Genomic DNA, 15,987 nt, shown 5'->3' on the forward strand with positions numbered 1-15,987 from the left:
GAAGATATTTGCAAATAACATATCAGATAAAGGGCTAGTTTCCAAAATCTATAAAGAACTTATTAAACTCAACAGCAAAGAAACAAACAATCCAATCATGAAATGGGCAAAGGACATGAAGAGAAATCTCACAGAGGAAGACATAGACATGGCCAACATGCACATGAGAAAATGCTCTGCATCACTTGCCATCAGGGAAATACAAACCAAAACCACAATGAGATACCACCTCACACCAGTGAGAATAAATGATGGCTACTATAGTACACAGATTTATAGACCTGGAGAAATAAAAAAGACTTTAGCTAAAATCTGGTCCAGTTCCCAACTGGTGAAAAATGGGTTTGATAACACTGGCAAATTGGTCTCTTGAGCTCTACAGAATTAGAAGATAATTGGAAAGTCACCATAGCTCATTGAGAGTTGAAATAAAATATTTTACAAAAGTACTATTGTTGATACTACTTTCTGTTCAAAGGAAATAAAGAAGTAAAGAACATTATCACATATTACGGGCAAATAAAATAGACCTCCTTGTTTTGATTGTTTTGGTTTGGCTATACAATGAAATACTCTAATTGCATGTAATCACTACATTTACTTTTTAAAGTTAACAGCTTTTAGATATATTCAATACAGGCTAACAGTAAAGTTCAAAGTATGAAATTGGAATGATATATATAGTAAAAAACAAAACAAAACAGCTGTAATCTTTGGTTTCCTATTTCAAGGGCAAGAAATTGGTAACATAATACTTAGAAAAATGTAAATCAGGAAAACCAGATTTTCAAAAAAATTATATGTGTAAAAACAAAAAACTTAAAATTTGAAAAATAAAATTCCAAAATGTGAAATATCAGACCTAAAAGAAAGGCATTGAAACCTACATCTGTCTTCATCTAACTTCTCTTCTTGTATTGCCCCCTTTAGGGAGCCACTGAAGAACTGAGGGGCAGGAAGAGATATGTTAAAAGTAACTTTACGAAGATATACATCTTGGCTATATACCAAATGGATTACAATAATGAGGGCTGAAGAGGAATATAGATGGTTTACAGTTGCTGACAAGAGGCCCAACTGTGATGAGGGCCTTACATTTAGAACAATGCCAGCATGGATAGAAAAGGATGGAAACTGGGAAACCTGAAGGAAGAATTAGTGGACTGGTACCTATCATTGGATCCAGGGCCTGATCTGATGGGTTAGCTAGAAGATTGTGATCTACGGGGATAATAAGATGAATTATGTTATTAATGAGGAATTTAAGAGGGTAAGGTGGTTTGGGAAATTATAATTTAGAGTAACAATTCAGTTTCAACCAGAAATAAACATCTTTGTAGAAATTAAACTCCATTGCACTGATCACTACCTGTTCATCCAGATTTTATTAAAATTTAATAGGTACACACCGTTAGCGCCAGTTATTTCAATTCTTCCATGTGGACAATGCTAATTTCACCTTTTCGTCACAGACTCAGAAACTGTTTTCAATTTCTCTTGAGAGCCCAGGGGAACTCAAATAGGAAAGCAGAATGTTCCTAAATCTGGGGGTGCTTGGGTGGCTCAATTGGTCCATTGTCTGCCTTCTGCTCAGGTCATGATCCCAGAGTCTTGGGATCCAGTCATTGGGCTCCCTGCTCATCCAAGAGCCTGCTTTTCCCTCTCCCTCTGCCCCTCTCCACACTTGTGCATGCTCTCTCTCTCAAATAAATAAATAAAATATTAAGAGAGAGAGAGAGAGAGAGAAGGAGGAAGAGAATGTGCTAACTCTGCTCCTAACTCTTGACACTGGTTAAAATTATTTTTTTGAGTTCAGCCAGAGTCTTTTTTCTAATTAGTATCTTCAACTTTCCCACCTGAGTAGGAATAAACCCAGGCACCTAGTAGAATGACTAACAGTTGATTCTAGTTTCTCCAGTTAAAAGATAAGCAATAGTCTCATTTCTACCTGGCAGCCTATAGGCAAAGTGACAAATGTTCTCAGTAGTTCTGGATTGCTCAGGAAAGTGTTGGCATGTGCCTATTATGCAGTAGTAGCTATTACTATTGATTCTTTTCTGTCTCAGAATTGTGTGTGCTTAAATGACAATTTTTATGGTCTCCTAATTATAGGGTGCCATCATGGAGAACTGAAAAAGGAGGTTCCCCTTATATTTAGCGCCCAGATAAAAGGTTGCTTAAGCCCAAGGCACTTGGTAAGAAGGAAAAGATGGCTCTTTCTTTAGGGCACATCCTCTATGCCAGGGTACCTGGCTTGTTGACCCAAGTATAAACTGGATTCCAGCTTCCACTCATTTCTTCCAATGGGATATTGGTATCGTCCATATAGTCACCCAAGCTGTATAACAGTGTGCAGTGGCCCATCCACCAGCTAGTGTGGTCTCTCCCTAATGCCCACTTACCAAAATCCAAAGGATTCTCCAATACTCAGTCCAAATTCCAGTCCTCCAAGAAGTCTTCTCTAATCACTACATACTGCTCCTTCTCTAAATTTATACAGAACATATTTTCTGTCACTCATTTGACTTGAACCCTGTCCTTCCTAGTGATGCCTCTGTATTATCTTGGCTCAGGAGGAGTTTGGTAGGGGGTAGACGGGTGTGGGGCAATTACATCTCTGAAACTTTCTGGAAAGATTTATCTCCATGTGTGTGAACCCAAGTCTGATAAATTTGTTCTCAGAAGGAGATACACACTAAAATGGGGAGGTTAGTACCTAATGCAATTATAAGATTGCAAAACTGGACTGCTATGATTAATTAGAGCGGAGCTAACATGTATTGAGTACTTTCTACTTACCAGTTCTTACCAATTACTAAATATTTTGAAACTAGTAACTAACTCATTGAACATTCAAATACCCTCTGAGGCAAGTACTATCATTTATGCATTTTACAGATTAGGAAACTGAAGTACAAAGAGATTAAAGATTTTGGTGAAATTTTTCACATCTACAAAGTGTTGTAACTAAGATTTAAACCCAAGAAGTTTGCTCCTGAAACTTCTCCCATTTAGCTCCACACTATCCCGCCTTTATTTTTTATTTCTTTATTTTTTTAAGATTATTTATCTATTTCTGAGAGACACAGAGGAGAGAGAGGCAGAGACACAGGTAGAGGGAGAAGCAGGCTCCATGCAGGGAGCCCGATGTGGGACTTGATCCCAGGTCTCCAGGATCACGCCCCTGGCTGAAGGCGTCACTAAACTGCTGAGCCACCAGGGCTGCCCATTACCCCGCCTTTAATCTTGTGTTAAGTCCATAGAATATGTCTGAAGTTTGGTCATTTGATGTGTGGTCTATATTTTCTATTGCAATATAGTGTTTAACAGGGGAATACAAATTGAATTTGGCACTCACTACTATGTTTAAATAAACAATAATCAGAAAACAAAACAAAAACAAAAGAATGACAAGGGGCAGGGAAGGGCATCATTATAAACATGCTACAAATCTCAAGAGACCCTTGAACAGATTTCAAAGATATGAACAAAATGAACAATAGCCAATGGCATCACGACCTCAGCACAACAAAGGTTTAGGCATGTGCAACCTGGTGAGAACCAAGGAAAAACAGTTCTGATTTTTCTTCTTCTTCTTCTTTTTTTTTTTCTTAGAAGGAGTAAGAATAGTGTAAGCAATGTTGCATAATACTTCAGGGTACCAGAGTGAGCTTTGGGATCTGTGACCTTGGGAAGTAACCTAATCTCTCTGTGTTTACTCGTTTATCAAAAGGAAATAATATTAGCTGGCTTATAAAGATTTTGTGAGTGCTAATAAGAAAATGTATATAAAAGAACTACTACAGTTTCCCATTATAGAATTCCTGTCTAGCTCACTCTTGCTGATACTAAATCCTACAAAAGACAAGAATTTAAATGGGCTTTGTGCATGTCTGGGATTTTCTGTGAGTTGTTACCTCTTTGCCCCAATCCCTGTGCAATACCAATTTCCTTATTGAGTCAATCCTATGGATTTATCCTTCTATTTGCACTACACTTCCATAAAGTATAGGCCTTATCTAATGATCTCCAGGCCTATTTCCTTCTGTGACTATGACTATCCTGTCCTCCTTTCCAGCAAAGCAAACTTCTACATTAAAAAAAAAAAAAAGGCTCTTTTTGTTTGTTTCTCCTCTAACCAGAAAATACATTCTCATCCAACTCCTCTGCCAAATTGAGCTATAAAAATAACAAACGAGAAAGTTGAAGACTCTATATGGACTTTTAAAATGCTCTAGCAAAGGTGACCCTGAAGAATTATTATGACATGCTATCAATTAGTTGACACTATCTAGAAAAATGAAGCTCAATGTTCCTCGATACTGTCCAGTTTTACATCTCATAAATTCAGCTAAAATACTTCATTGGAAATGCATATGGTAATATCTAGACTTACTTATGTTAGGTACATTCTCTTTCGGACTCTCACTGGATATTTTAAATATTCAGGCCACCAGTATGGATAATATGTCCAGGATGAAAAATTACTTCAATAATACTTAACAGGAGCAAAGTTAGTTTCAAATTTTTAGGAGAGGTATGAACCTCAGCTGCTTTTTAATACAGTCAGATTCAAAAGGCTAAAAACAAAACAGACTTTAAAATGTTTAAGATGAAAGTCTTTTTTTTTTTGACAAATATTCAACCCATGAGGCTAAATTTGACACAAAATATTCATCATCATAATTTAAATTTTAATATTGGCCTATTTAAAGTCTTCATACTTCAAAAGACTTTCACATTTATTATATCATTCTGTCTTAATTAAAAACTAACTAAAATATTAGATTAGGTTATACCTTTGGATTGTTATAGAAGTTAGGTTTATATTTCTTAGGAATAAGTGTGCTTTTCTAATAACCATATAACTATATAAACATGTCAATGCATAATTTATCACAACAATTACATCTGACTTGCCAGTTCTACAAAGACATGGAAATCATTTTTTCTGGAATAATGTTATATAGAATTGAGTAAAAGGTATTTTTGGATAGGAAATATTTTTAAAATTTTTGTTAAGAAATACTAACTTACAGAAAAGTTATAAAAGATAGCAAAAAGAGCTTCACATATCTTTCATGCACCTTCCTCCACTTAACAACTTAACTAACCATTGAACAATTATCAAAATCAAGAAATTAACAATGGTATTATACTATTAACTAAAGTACAAACCTTTTTATGTTTTAATAGTTTTTAACTAAGGCACTTTTTTTGTTCCAGAATCTAATGCAGATTCCCACATCACATTTATCATGATTAGAATGAGGTCATGACTTTTTACTGAGAATACTTTCTCAGTACATCATGTCAGGAGGTACATGAAGTCAATATTCCTTTAACGATGATGGTTAGTTTGATAGCTTAGGGTGCTTTGCTGAATTTCTCTGTGAAAAGTTTCTATTTTCCCCTTGAAGGAGACAGTTTTACATTACATAAATTACTAGTCTCTACTCCTACTTCTAAGCACTAATTTTAGCATCTGTTGGTGAATCTTGACCTTAATAATTATTACTTTGAAGTTGTAATGCTGAATTTCTATTTCCATTGTCCTTCTACATTTGCTAATTGGAATTCTTCTGTAATAAAGCACTGTCCCTATTCCCCGACATTATCCATGTATCTACCTATCTATCTGTCATCTAGATTACTTATTAATAAGGTATGTGCTTATGGATGTTTATTTCCCTATTTAGGTTATAATCCAATGTTATATCCATTTGGTTGGTTATTCAAATTGCTCCAGTTCTGGCAAGTAAGAGCTCTTTCAGATTGATCCCTATGCTCTTCTGTTATGCTGCTATGTTGGAGGTCAATAAATTGTGGCCTATAGGTCAAATGCGTCCCTCTCCCTACTTTTCTAGGTAAAGATTTACTGGGACACAGCTACACCCATTCATTTACTTATTATTATTGCTGCTTTTGAGCTATAATGTCAGAGTTGAGTAACTGTGACAGAGTTCATGAGACCCACAGAGAAGAACATATTTACTATCTGTCCTTTTATAGTAAAAGTTTGCTGATCTTTGCTCCAGATGGATTTTTTTAAATTATGAACTTTAGATAGCTGCCAAAATGACATCTGATTGCCACATTTGAGGTAGTTCTTAATAAAGTTAAACATCTATTTTTCCTATATTCTCATAACTTATAATATTTTTAATATTGAGAGTTTGTTTTTGGTGAAAAGGAAGAAATGGACTGTCAGTATTCTACCTGGAATGAAGGCATATATAAGAAAATAAACTATAAAGATTCAAAAAAAGAAAACAAACTATAAAGATTAACAAAGTAATGAGAAAATAAAAGTGAAAAATTATCTAGTAAATGGAGAAAAAGAGAAATTGCCCTCATCCATGAGTTCTAAAGTTTCTTCTACACATGCAAAGGGCTTTATTAGCATGTCTTCATAACAATAACACTTTCCAAAGATGTCAGATTAGTAGTCATTTTTATCTTGAAGATATAGGACATTGTTATTTCACCATCACATTTCACAATCCTCAGATGATTTAGCAGTAGACCTCTCCACGTGAGAGCCTCAAATCATGCATTTTGCTTTTCAGGCTATTTATTATGCAATGCACCAATGCAAGAATTATATAAAACATATCAGGGCTCAAAGTACATTTATTGGAAGGATAATACAACATTCTTATATTTGAGAGAACATTTTTTCTATAGCGGAAGTACAAAAGTTGGGTTTCTTCTATTAAAGAAAAAGAATTTTATATAAGCTAGCAGAGGCTACATCCAGAAGGCTACATCAGTAATTAGGAGGTTATTATTACTAGAAGGTTATAAATGAACAGCTACATTTCATTGGATATGAAATGGAAGCACACTTCATTTGGACAGGAGGAAGTTCCTCCTCTGTTCATTATACAGGTTGTTTTTTTCCCTCTAAAATTTTGACATCCTCAAGATCACCCAGAGCAGAGGTTCTGAATCCTAGGTAAATGGGCCATGGGGTGCAAAGACACAACCCCTAAAATTAATCATATGCATAACTGTGTGTAAATGCAGATATATGTGCATTTTTCTAAAGATAAAATGTCCTACTTCAACAGAATGTTACAAAGGCAAAGATTCAAATGAGGTTAGGAAAATTGATGTAGAATAATGTCTAAAACTGAAAGTAGTTATCTAATTTTTATATGCATATGGAGAGTATATAGAACCTCAAGACATTTATGCATGAAATTTTTATCTTTTTGCTATTCTGCATCCCCTTGAACTGTCATTGTTTACTATAACTGAAGTGACATTTAATAACTAATTTATTCCTGAGTTTACAAGGTAAGAAATGTAGATAGACAAGAGACAAAAGGAAATAGTACAAAAAATGAGTATTGCTCACATAAACTTGAATGCTTGACAACTGAGATAAACCAGATAGAATTGTTTAAATTACTTAATTATTTGCAAAAGTACTAGTTGTTTTCTGTATTTGTCATAAAAGTATTTTTTTAAGATTTTATTTATTTGAGAGAGAGAACACACACAAGCTGGGGGAGGGTCAGAGGGAGAGGGAGAAGCAGACTCCCTGCTGAGCAGGGAGCCTGACTTGGGGCTCACTCCCAGGACCCTGGGATCATGACCTGAGACAAAGGCAGATGCTTAACTGACTGAGCCACCTAGGCACCCCTATCATAAAAGTATTTAAATATTCCTGAGGAATTTAATAAAAAGCTCTTGAGAAAATAAAGGGTCAGAGTGTTTGAGTAAGAATTAAGAGAAAGGTTCATTGAGTTGGGAACATGGCTGATCTTCCATTGAGCTCAAGTAATTATCAGCTATGTGATACAAGAAAGATACCTTAGGTATTGATGAAATTATAAAAATATTGTTACAAAACTATAAATCTTATCAAAATCAACCAAACATTTGGAAGAGCTGTCAGATTTCCTTCAAACCCAAGGTCCTTAAAAAATGTAATTTCTCTGATCTTCACTCTTTAGCTATTTCTTTTTTTAAAAAAGATTTTATTTATTTATTTGATAGAGAGCACATGAGTGCACAAGCACACAAGCAGGGGGAGCTACAGGGGGGTGGAGGGATAATCAGACTCCCTGCTGAGCAGGGAGCCAGACATGGGGCTCCATCCCAGGCTACGATAATAACCTGAGCTGAAGGTATCTGCTCAACCGACTGAGCCACCCAGGCGCCCCTAGCTATTTCTTTAAACATTTTTCTACCTCACTTCTTAAAAACTAAATTGTGCTTTGTGGTAGTAACTAATTTTTTGTATGTGACATTAGTAATTCATTGTTTGTAAGCAGTAAGTAAATTCATTAATCTGATTATCAGTATCTTTAGAAAAAAGGCCCTGAAACCAATTCCGCAGTCAATACTTAGGCTATCCTTACCTAAAATTAGGATAATGCCATTTTCTGTGTAATATGAGTATTTTTCAGGAGTGGGATCAATACATACCTTTATTATGATAAAAACTTAAAATACTAAAATTATACATTGGAGACAATAGTGTGGAGCAAGAGGATAAAGGGGAAATCTTCTGGAAATCATGAAGAAGGTGCTATTTATATTTATTTATATTATTTCTGTTTGTTAACCTGTATAGCATAAATGATGCCAAAGCCTACCAAATGATCAGAGGAACTTTCTCTTTCTTTTGTCAGAAAATTAAAAATCTTAATGTGATTGCCTTACAGCAACTGTAATAAATCTTTGACATAAAAACAAACAAACAAACAACCAAAACCCCAGGTCACTGAGAATCTATTAGAATGAGAATGTATTGTTTCTTTCTATTTCCTTGGATACAATCTCTCTGAAGTTAGGCATTTTAGGCAAGTATATTTAATATATTGCTGAATAAAATGTTCATTCTATTTCATCTCAAGAAAAGCTCCAGAAGTCTGAGAAAAACTGAACACCATGAAAGAAGATAATTAACACTGGAAGCAAGAAAATTTAAGTCACTAATTCTATCTAACACAGCTATAGTATTTGAAATTTCAGATAGTTCATAGTATGTAAGCTTTACCAGAAAATTTTAGTAAACTGCTAACTACATCAAATAAAAGCTAAAGATCTGTATATTCACATGAATACTCACCCATGTACATATGGATATTTCGGATAAAATGATCATAAAAGACAATGTTTTTAAATAGAAGTTGAAGGAAGAAACTGGACTTATTCAATAATTATTTAAGAGGCCTACTGTGTGACAAGTCCTGATTATCATCTATGTTGGACTCTACCAAAAATTGGTTGTTTATTTAAAGAATGATTTGAGTTTTCTCTGTGATTTATCTCAGTTTCCTAAGAAAGTTATATTTTCACTGCCTTACTATTGTAGGAGGGAAACAAAATTCAAATATTTCCCATATCTAATACATTTAACCAACACATGTAAGAAATCTATTAAGATACAGTTTTTCTCCCAAATAATCTTTAAGGATCCCTACGACCTGAATCCTCTAATGACTCACTCCTCCTCTGGCTACTGAAATCAATTGTTTCAAGTAATGTCACTGAGAAATAAATATAGCAGGGGATCCCTGGGTGGCTCAGCAGTTTAGCGCCTGCCTTTGGCCCAGGGTGTGATCCTGGAGTCCTGGGATTGAGTCCCGCATCAGGTTCCCTGCATGGAGCCTGCTTCTCCCTCTGCCTGTGTCTCTGCCTTTGTCTCTCTCTCTCTCTGTGTCCCTCATGAATAAATAAATAAAATCATTTTTTTTTTTAAAAAGAAAGAAGTATAGCAAGTGGAATAAATATATAAAGTTTGAAATCACGTCAACTTAAAGGTTGAGTGCTGCAGGAACAGGAAAATAGTGATGATTCATAGTGGGTTACTTAGTTTGCTAAAAACACTTTAAAATTGAGGTTAAAAAACAACCAGTGCCTATACTAATGAGTATTACTGACTCCCAAATTTAGCTAAAATAACTGTGGTTTTTCTAAGAAAATTATTGTTCTGTTATTACGTTTTGTGCACTCATAAGATTTGTGTGTATATTTGTCTGTGTTGGTCAGCAGAAGTAATAGACTGTGACATGGACCAATATATACAACTATGACCAATTGTTTAAGTCTTCATATTTAGCTATGAAGAGTATACTTGCTGTGTTGAAATATCTATCTAATGCTTCTCTTCTTTTGGTTTCCGTCTTCCAGATAGTATAAAGGAAGGTACATAGAGCTGGTAAACAAGAGTTACCAAGTGTAATTTGGACTTTACTATGAACTAGCCAGTGATTCTGATTAAATCCACTAGCCTCTCCAAGGTTCTATTTTATTGTTTGAAAAATAAAGGAGCTGGAATAGATCTTTGAGTTCCTTCTCTCCTTTAAATGCTCTGATCACAAATGTGGTAGATTTTTTCAATTACATCATACATAGCAAAAATTCTGATAAAACTAAATAAAAACACCAAGATCATCAAACCAACCAACGCTTAGTATCACCTAGAAATCTTTAAATGGTAGAATGGCTCAAATAGATAGTTGAGACTGATTATTGATGACTTAAACTAAAATTCAATCAATCAGTCTAAACTAAGTATATAGAATTTATTTTATTTTATTTTTTAAAGGTTTTACTTATTCAAGAGAGACATAGAGAGAGAGAGAGAAGCAGAGACATAGGCAGAGGGAGAAGCAGGCTCCCTAGGGGGAGCCCGATGAGGGACTCTATCCCAGGACCCCGGGATCACAACCAGAGCCAATGGCAGACACTGAACCACTGAGTCATCTAGGTGCCTCTAGTATATAGCATTTAAAGGGACATCATCATTATGACTTTCCCGAGCTCTGAAATGTTTTAACAATTTTCAAAGATGAAAACAAAGTCAAGATTTAGAGATAATACTCATAAGATCTTCAAGCCAAACTGAATGGTCATGTGAAAAATATTTACACTATTTCTATAGAGCTTTCCTTGGGATATTCCTATCTTTCTAATTCCCCTATTCCTAAATGATCTGCTTTGTTATAGGATCACAGACCACCATTTTCTCCTTTTAAAAAACTGTATCAATTAGACTCTTCACTAGTAATTCTGAAGTTGACCCATTTTATTTGACATTGGTCAGTTTTTCTGAATCCTCCCTGTCTCACAAAAAATTAAACTCTTAGCAAGCAAGAACCATGTCTTTGGGATGCCTGAGTGGCTGCCGTCTGCTCAGGTCATGATCCCAGGTCCTGAGATCAAGTCCCACTTCAGGCTCCCCACAGGGAGCCTGCTTTTCCATCTGCCTAAGTTTCTGCCTTTCTCTGCCTCTCATGAATAAATAAAATCTTAAAACAAATAAACAAACAAAAAACATGCCTCTGGTTTCTCTATTCATTCCTAGCACAGGTTTCCATTGCATTGTTACTTGGTGCAGTCTGATGACACTGCAGCAAAAGAATGTTGGGAAATTGCCGGTAAGAGAGACAGACAGACTAAAAGTAGAAATGATTCTTCTATTCAGTCGTTGACCAGACCTTCTACTGCGTTCTGTATTAATTCTCTATTTTCTCACACCCTACTTTAGGCCTCCGTCTTTTGGTATCTGTACTGTTTAATAGCTTTCTAAATATCTGTCTCTATCTTTTCCTGCTAATCTCATTAAAATAAATGCATGCCATCCTCTAAGTAACAATCTAGCCATTCAAGAGCCAAATCAAGTTTCCAGTTTTTTTCACAGGCTTACTAGACCACTCATTCCAAAATCGATTCTTCTTCCTTAGAATGTATTTCCCCCCCTTTTTTGTACTTCTTTTTTCTTTTTCTTTCTTCTTCTTCTTTTTTTTTGTAGAACCACCAAAGTTTTAGTGTTTAATATTTAACAGCACAACTGACCAAGATCCAAGATGTGGAGTTCAAGAAACCGGGAGAGAGGATTACTCTACAGTATAACTATACAGTATGTTGTAAGAAGAACACACATTTCAGAACAGAAAACCTGTCTACACATAGCAGTTGCTTCAGAAAGCCATTCAGTCTTCTGCCGGCTTGTAAAAATGCTGTTCTGGACTTCAGTGTGATTTAGCTGCTTTCGGCTCTTTGGTGTGGCAGGGATCTTGTTCTCCCCCTCCAGCCCTTCCACCCCAGCCTGGGTCATGAAGTCTGCAATGTTTTTTTTCCAGGTTGTCAATGCGACTGCTCATGTCATCAATTCTTCTAATGATCTGGTTGGACATGGTCTGAAATTTATCTTGCATCTATTGCAGGAGTGTCTGCACCACCGAGGTGAGATCCTGCAAGGTCTTGGGGTCAGTCCCAGCCATCTCCCTGATTCCCAGCTTGGTGGCAAAGTCTTTTTTGTATTTTTTTAAATCAGAAATTAACTGTATATTATATGATAACTCTTGTATTTTCTCATATAGTATATTTTTAATCTCCGACAATTTTTATGTATCTCTGTAACCAGATGGTAAGCTCAGTATGTCCCCCTTTAACATAGTATATATATCCCTTAAATACTTGTTAATTTGATGTGTTAATTTGACAGAAATAAAATGAATATTTGGCCTTGTGTAAAGGACATTTTTTGGCACACTGGTAGACAAATGAACTCAAAGGTTTATCTTCAAAGGTAACTACAATCTACCTGGAGCAATCTTTAGTTTGGGCAAGTAAGAGGATATTATGTTCTGTGGATTAACATTGTGAGATAAGAAAATCTATTTTTGTTAAGAGAGAAATTTTGCTACATAACTATAATTAGGAACAAATCAGAGATTAACGATGCATTATATTCTAGAGCTTTAACTAATAAATACCAATAAATGGCTTTCTCAACTTTAAATGGCTTGCAAAATATTATTCCTATTCATTGCTCCATGTACACAAAATAATTGAAATTGGGTCTGCTATTCAGAAAATTCAATATTTATTCTAATTTAACTCAACAATATAAATTGTTGAGCTAAAGGAATATTTCATATACTTGAAAAAGAGCATAAAATCTACCTCTACTAATTAGTTTCTCTATGAAAGCCTTCCAGACAATTACTGGGTAATACCACTGGTCAATGCTTTAGGTGCTTTTCATTAAAGGTATAGCGTTGCTACCAGATGAACTGCTTCATATAAAAGCACTTACCACAAAGCCCTATAATGGAAGGTTAAGTGCTATACTTAATTACTAATTTCAATCCTTATTACCTATATTTTGCAGTGCAGGCACTTTAAAAGGAACCAAATATAGTCTGTTGGTTCCTGCTTCTCTGATTATAGGATTTGGTGGTAAAAGCATTAGTCCAGCTGTTTTTCTAATGAAGAGTAACAACAATAAAAAAACTTTTAAAGTAAAAATAGTCATACCACAAACCAATATACAAGAGAGGTACTAGACATTTCTATTGAATTCATATGTAAAATCGCTTTGTTCTAAAAACTTTAATCTAGATGACACATACTTTTAGATTTGTATTCAGCCTTCATGGTATTGTCACAGATAAAGCTCCAAAAGAAAAAGGTACTTGGAATTTTCATGGCTTATTTCCTACCTCAATATCATGCTGAAATGCACACAGAACAGATGATTAATATAATACTTGAATGGTACCTGGGTGGCTGTCTGTTAAGCATCTGCCTTCTGCTCAGGTCATGATCCCAGGGTCCTGGGATTAAACCCGTGGCAGGCTCCCTGCTTAGTAAGGAACCTGCTTCTCCCTCTCCATCTTCCCCTTCCTCTGTTTGTGCTCTTTCTCTCTCAAATAAATAAAACAATTTAAAAACATAGAAAATCAAATAAAATGCCTGATAACAACAATGGTGAGTCCCCTGAGTTCATTACATATTGATCATTAACTTTTTTAATGTATATATTGAAATTCCCCACATGCTCTAATATTCTTGAAGACAGATTCTACATTTTACTCTTGCTTGTACCCTTCATAATAACTTCTTCAACTTTGCTCACTCTTGATTAATTAATATTACCTAAAATACTTTTTACTGAAAGGATACATAGAATCTTTGATGAAATACAAAAGAGGTTGAATCTAAAAGAACTATTTCTAAATATTTATTCCTTAACTATTATGATATTTCCGGCTTCTGTTTTTTTGCCAGCTTTTGATTTTTAAATATATTTGTATTGTTCCCTATACTGAGCATCCATTTAATTGGTAAATGAGACAATGCATATTTTAAACAAATATTAGTCCAGAAAAATATACAAATAATTGACAAATATTTAAGTAATTTACTGTCCCAATCTCAGTGACTAGTATTCAAATTAAACATGAGCTTGCCACAAGTAAAGGTGATGCCTTTTTGAACTATATCTAGTACATAGCATCTAGTATGTGCAAAATTAAAGGACTGTCAATCAGATAAAATATATGAAAGAGGTATAGAAATCCTTTAAAACATAAAACATTTACCCAAATGCATTAATACATTAGAAAACTAGGTTCTGATTATCTATGCTTGGGAAGTGCATACTATATTTCTCTTTTAGAGATGCATTATGGATATCAATAAAGTCCAAGTATACATATTTTATACTTAGTTTAATAGAGATTTTCCCAAACTAACTTGAGAGTAGGACTTTCTCCCCTCATAGGTCACCATTAGCATTCACTAGAATAGAGTTATTGCAGACTGCAGTACGGAGAGTGTGATAAGCATTAAAAGTTACTAAAATGAAATACTTTGGGGGTCCCTGGGTGGCTCAGCGGTTGAATGCCTGCCTTCAGCCCAGGGTGTGATCCTGGAGTCCTAGGATCGTGTCCCACATCGGGCTCCTTGTATGGAGCCTGCTTCTCCCTCTGCCTCTCGCTCTCTCTTTCTCTCTTCTCTCTCTGTGTGTCTATCATGAATAAATAAATAAAATCTTTTAAATAAATAAATAAATAAATAAATAGAAATACTTTGAACAAGTTAATTGGTGAAACAATGCTAGGCTTCAAGAGGCAACTGTCATACTACAGTAGTAACAGGATTTGTCAATTTACATGTTCAGTCTACTATTCACAAACACAATACCCCCCAGAGACAGAGCCTAGACTTTATCCTACTTTACATTTTCCATGGTGTCCAGTGCAATAACTTCCTCTCAGGAAATAGGTATTGATTAATCTGTTTTTTAGGAAATCCACTAATTTACTTTTCCATAATTTCACTGAGGCTGTAGATTTTATGAAAAAATACCTAGTAGGATTTCTGTAAATGCAATAAAGATATTAGCAGGGGCCATGTGACATTGCATGCATATTTAAGTTACTTTTCTTCCAAATCTTCCATTCCTTTGTCTTATTACAGATGGTAAAAGTAGGTGTACATTCTCTTAATTGCAGAGTAAAATCAGGATAATTCCCAGGACATCAATTCAGCAAATATTTATTGAATACCTACTGCTTGCCAGTATTATATTGGGTACTAGACATATTAATGTGCTTGCTTCTGAGTTTTGTCATAGAGTTGAGTTTTTTTATTATACTTAATTCAGCAAATATTTGCAGAGCACCAGGTTTACAGAATAGGTCTGAAATGAGGCTTGAAGATGTAGACGTTTTTAAATCAGAAAAGGTCCAGAAGGGCATCACAGACATTTCATTAAACATTTCCTAATTGTTGAGTCAGTATTAAGAAAAATTAATCCTTATTTAATAAGTTAGTTATTTCCTCAAATTATTTCTGTCAAGAAACAAATACTTGTAACAGAGGCTTATGCACATTTTGGCAATCATTTTTACTGCATAAAATGGAAATTTCTTTTTATATTCTTTCTTTATTCTGTGCTATAAATCTGTTGTACAAGTCAGTTGTATCTAAAAGGGGAGTAGAGAGAAATAAGGCTGATGTTCTTAGTGACCTCTTTGTACTAAAATATAAAGAGGATAATAAATGAAATAAAATAACCATTATACTTTCAATTTGTATTTTACTTAAAAATAACATGTTTTTTTTTAATTGAGACCATATGCAACCACAGATAACCTTGGTTTAAGTTTCTCATCTACTGCTTCTGTTTCAATAATGTAGAACTGAAAAAGTTGATTAACAATGAAAAAGGTA

General features: G+C 34.7%; 1 protein-coding gene and 1 pseudogene across 5 annotated transcripts in view; both read right to left on the reverse strand.

Annotated features, from left to right (window-relative positions):
- Positions 1–15,987, reverse strand: part of NRXN1 (neurexin 1) — a 703,336-nt gene that overhangs the window by 151,246 nt on the left and 536,103 nt on the right. The gene's annotated exons all lie outside the window — the stretch shown is intronic.
- On the reverse strand, positions 11,864–12,245 carry LOC129511537 (heat shock factor-binding protein 1-like; annotated as a pseudogene).

The sequence above is a fragment of the Nyctereutes procyonoides genome, unplaced genomic scaffold, assembly GCF_905146905.1.
Source record: "Nyctereutes procyonoides isolate TBG_1078 unplaced genomic scaffold, NYPRO_anot_genome, whole genome shotgun sequence".
In the NCBI taxonomy this organism is placed as follows: Eukaryota; Metazoa; Chordata; class Mammalia; order Carnivora; family Canidae; genus Nyctereutes; species Nyctereutes procyonoides.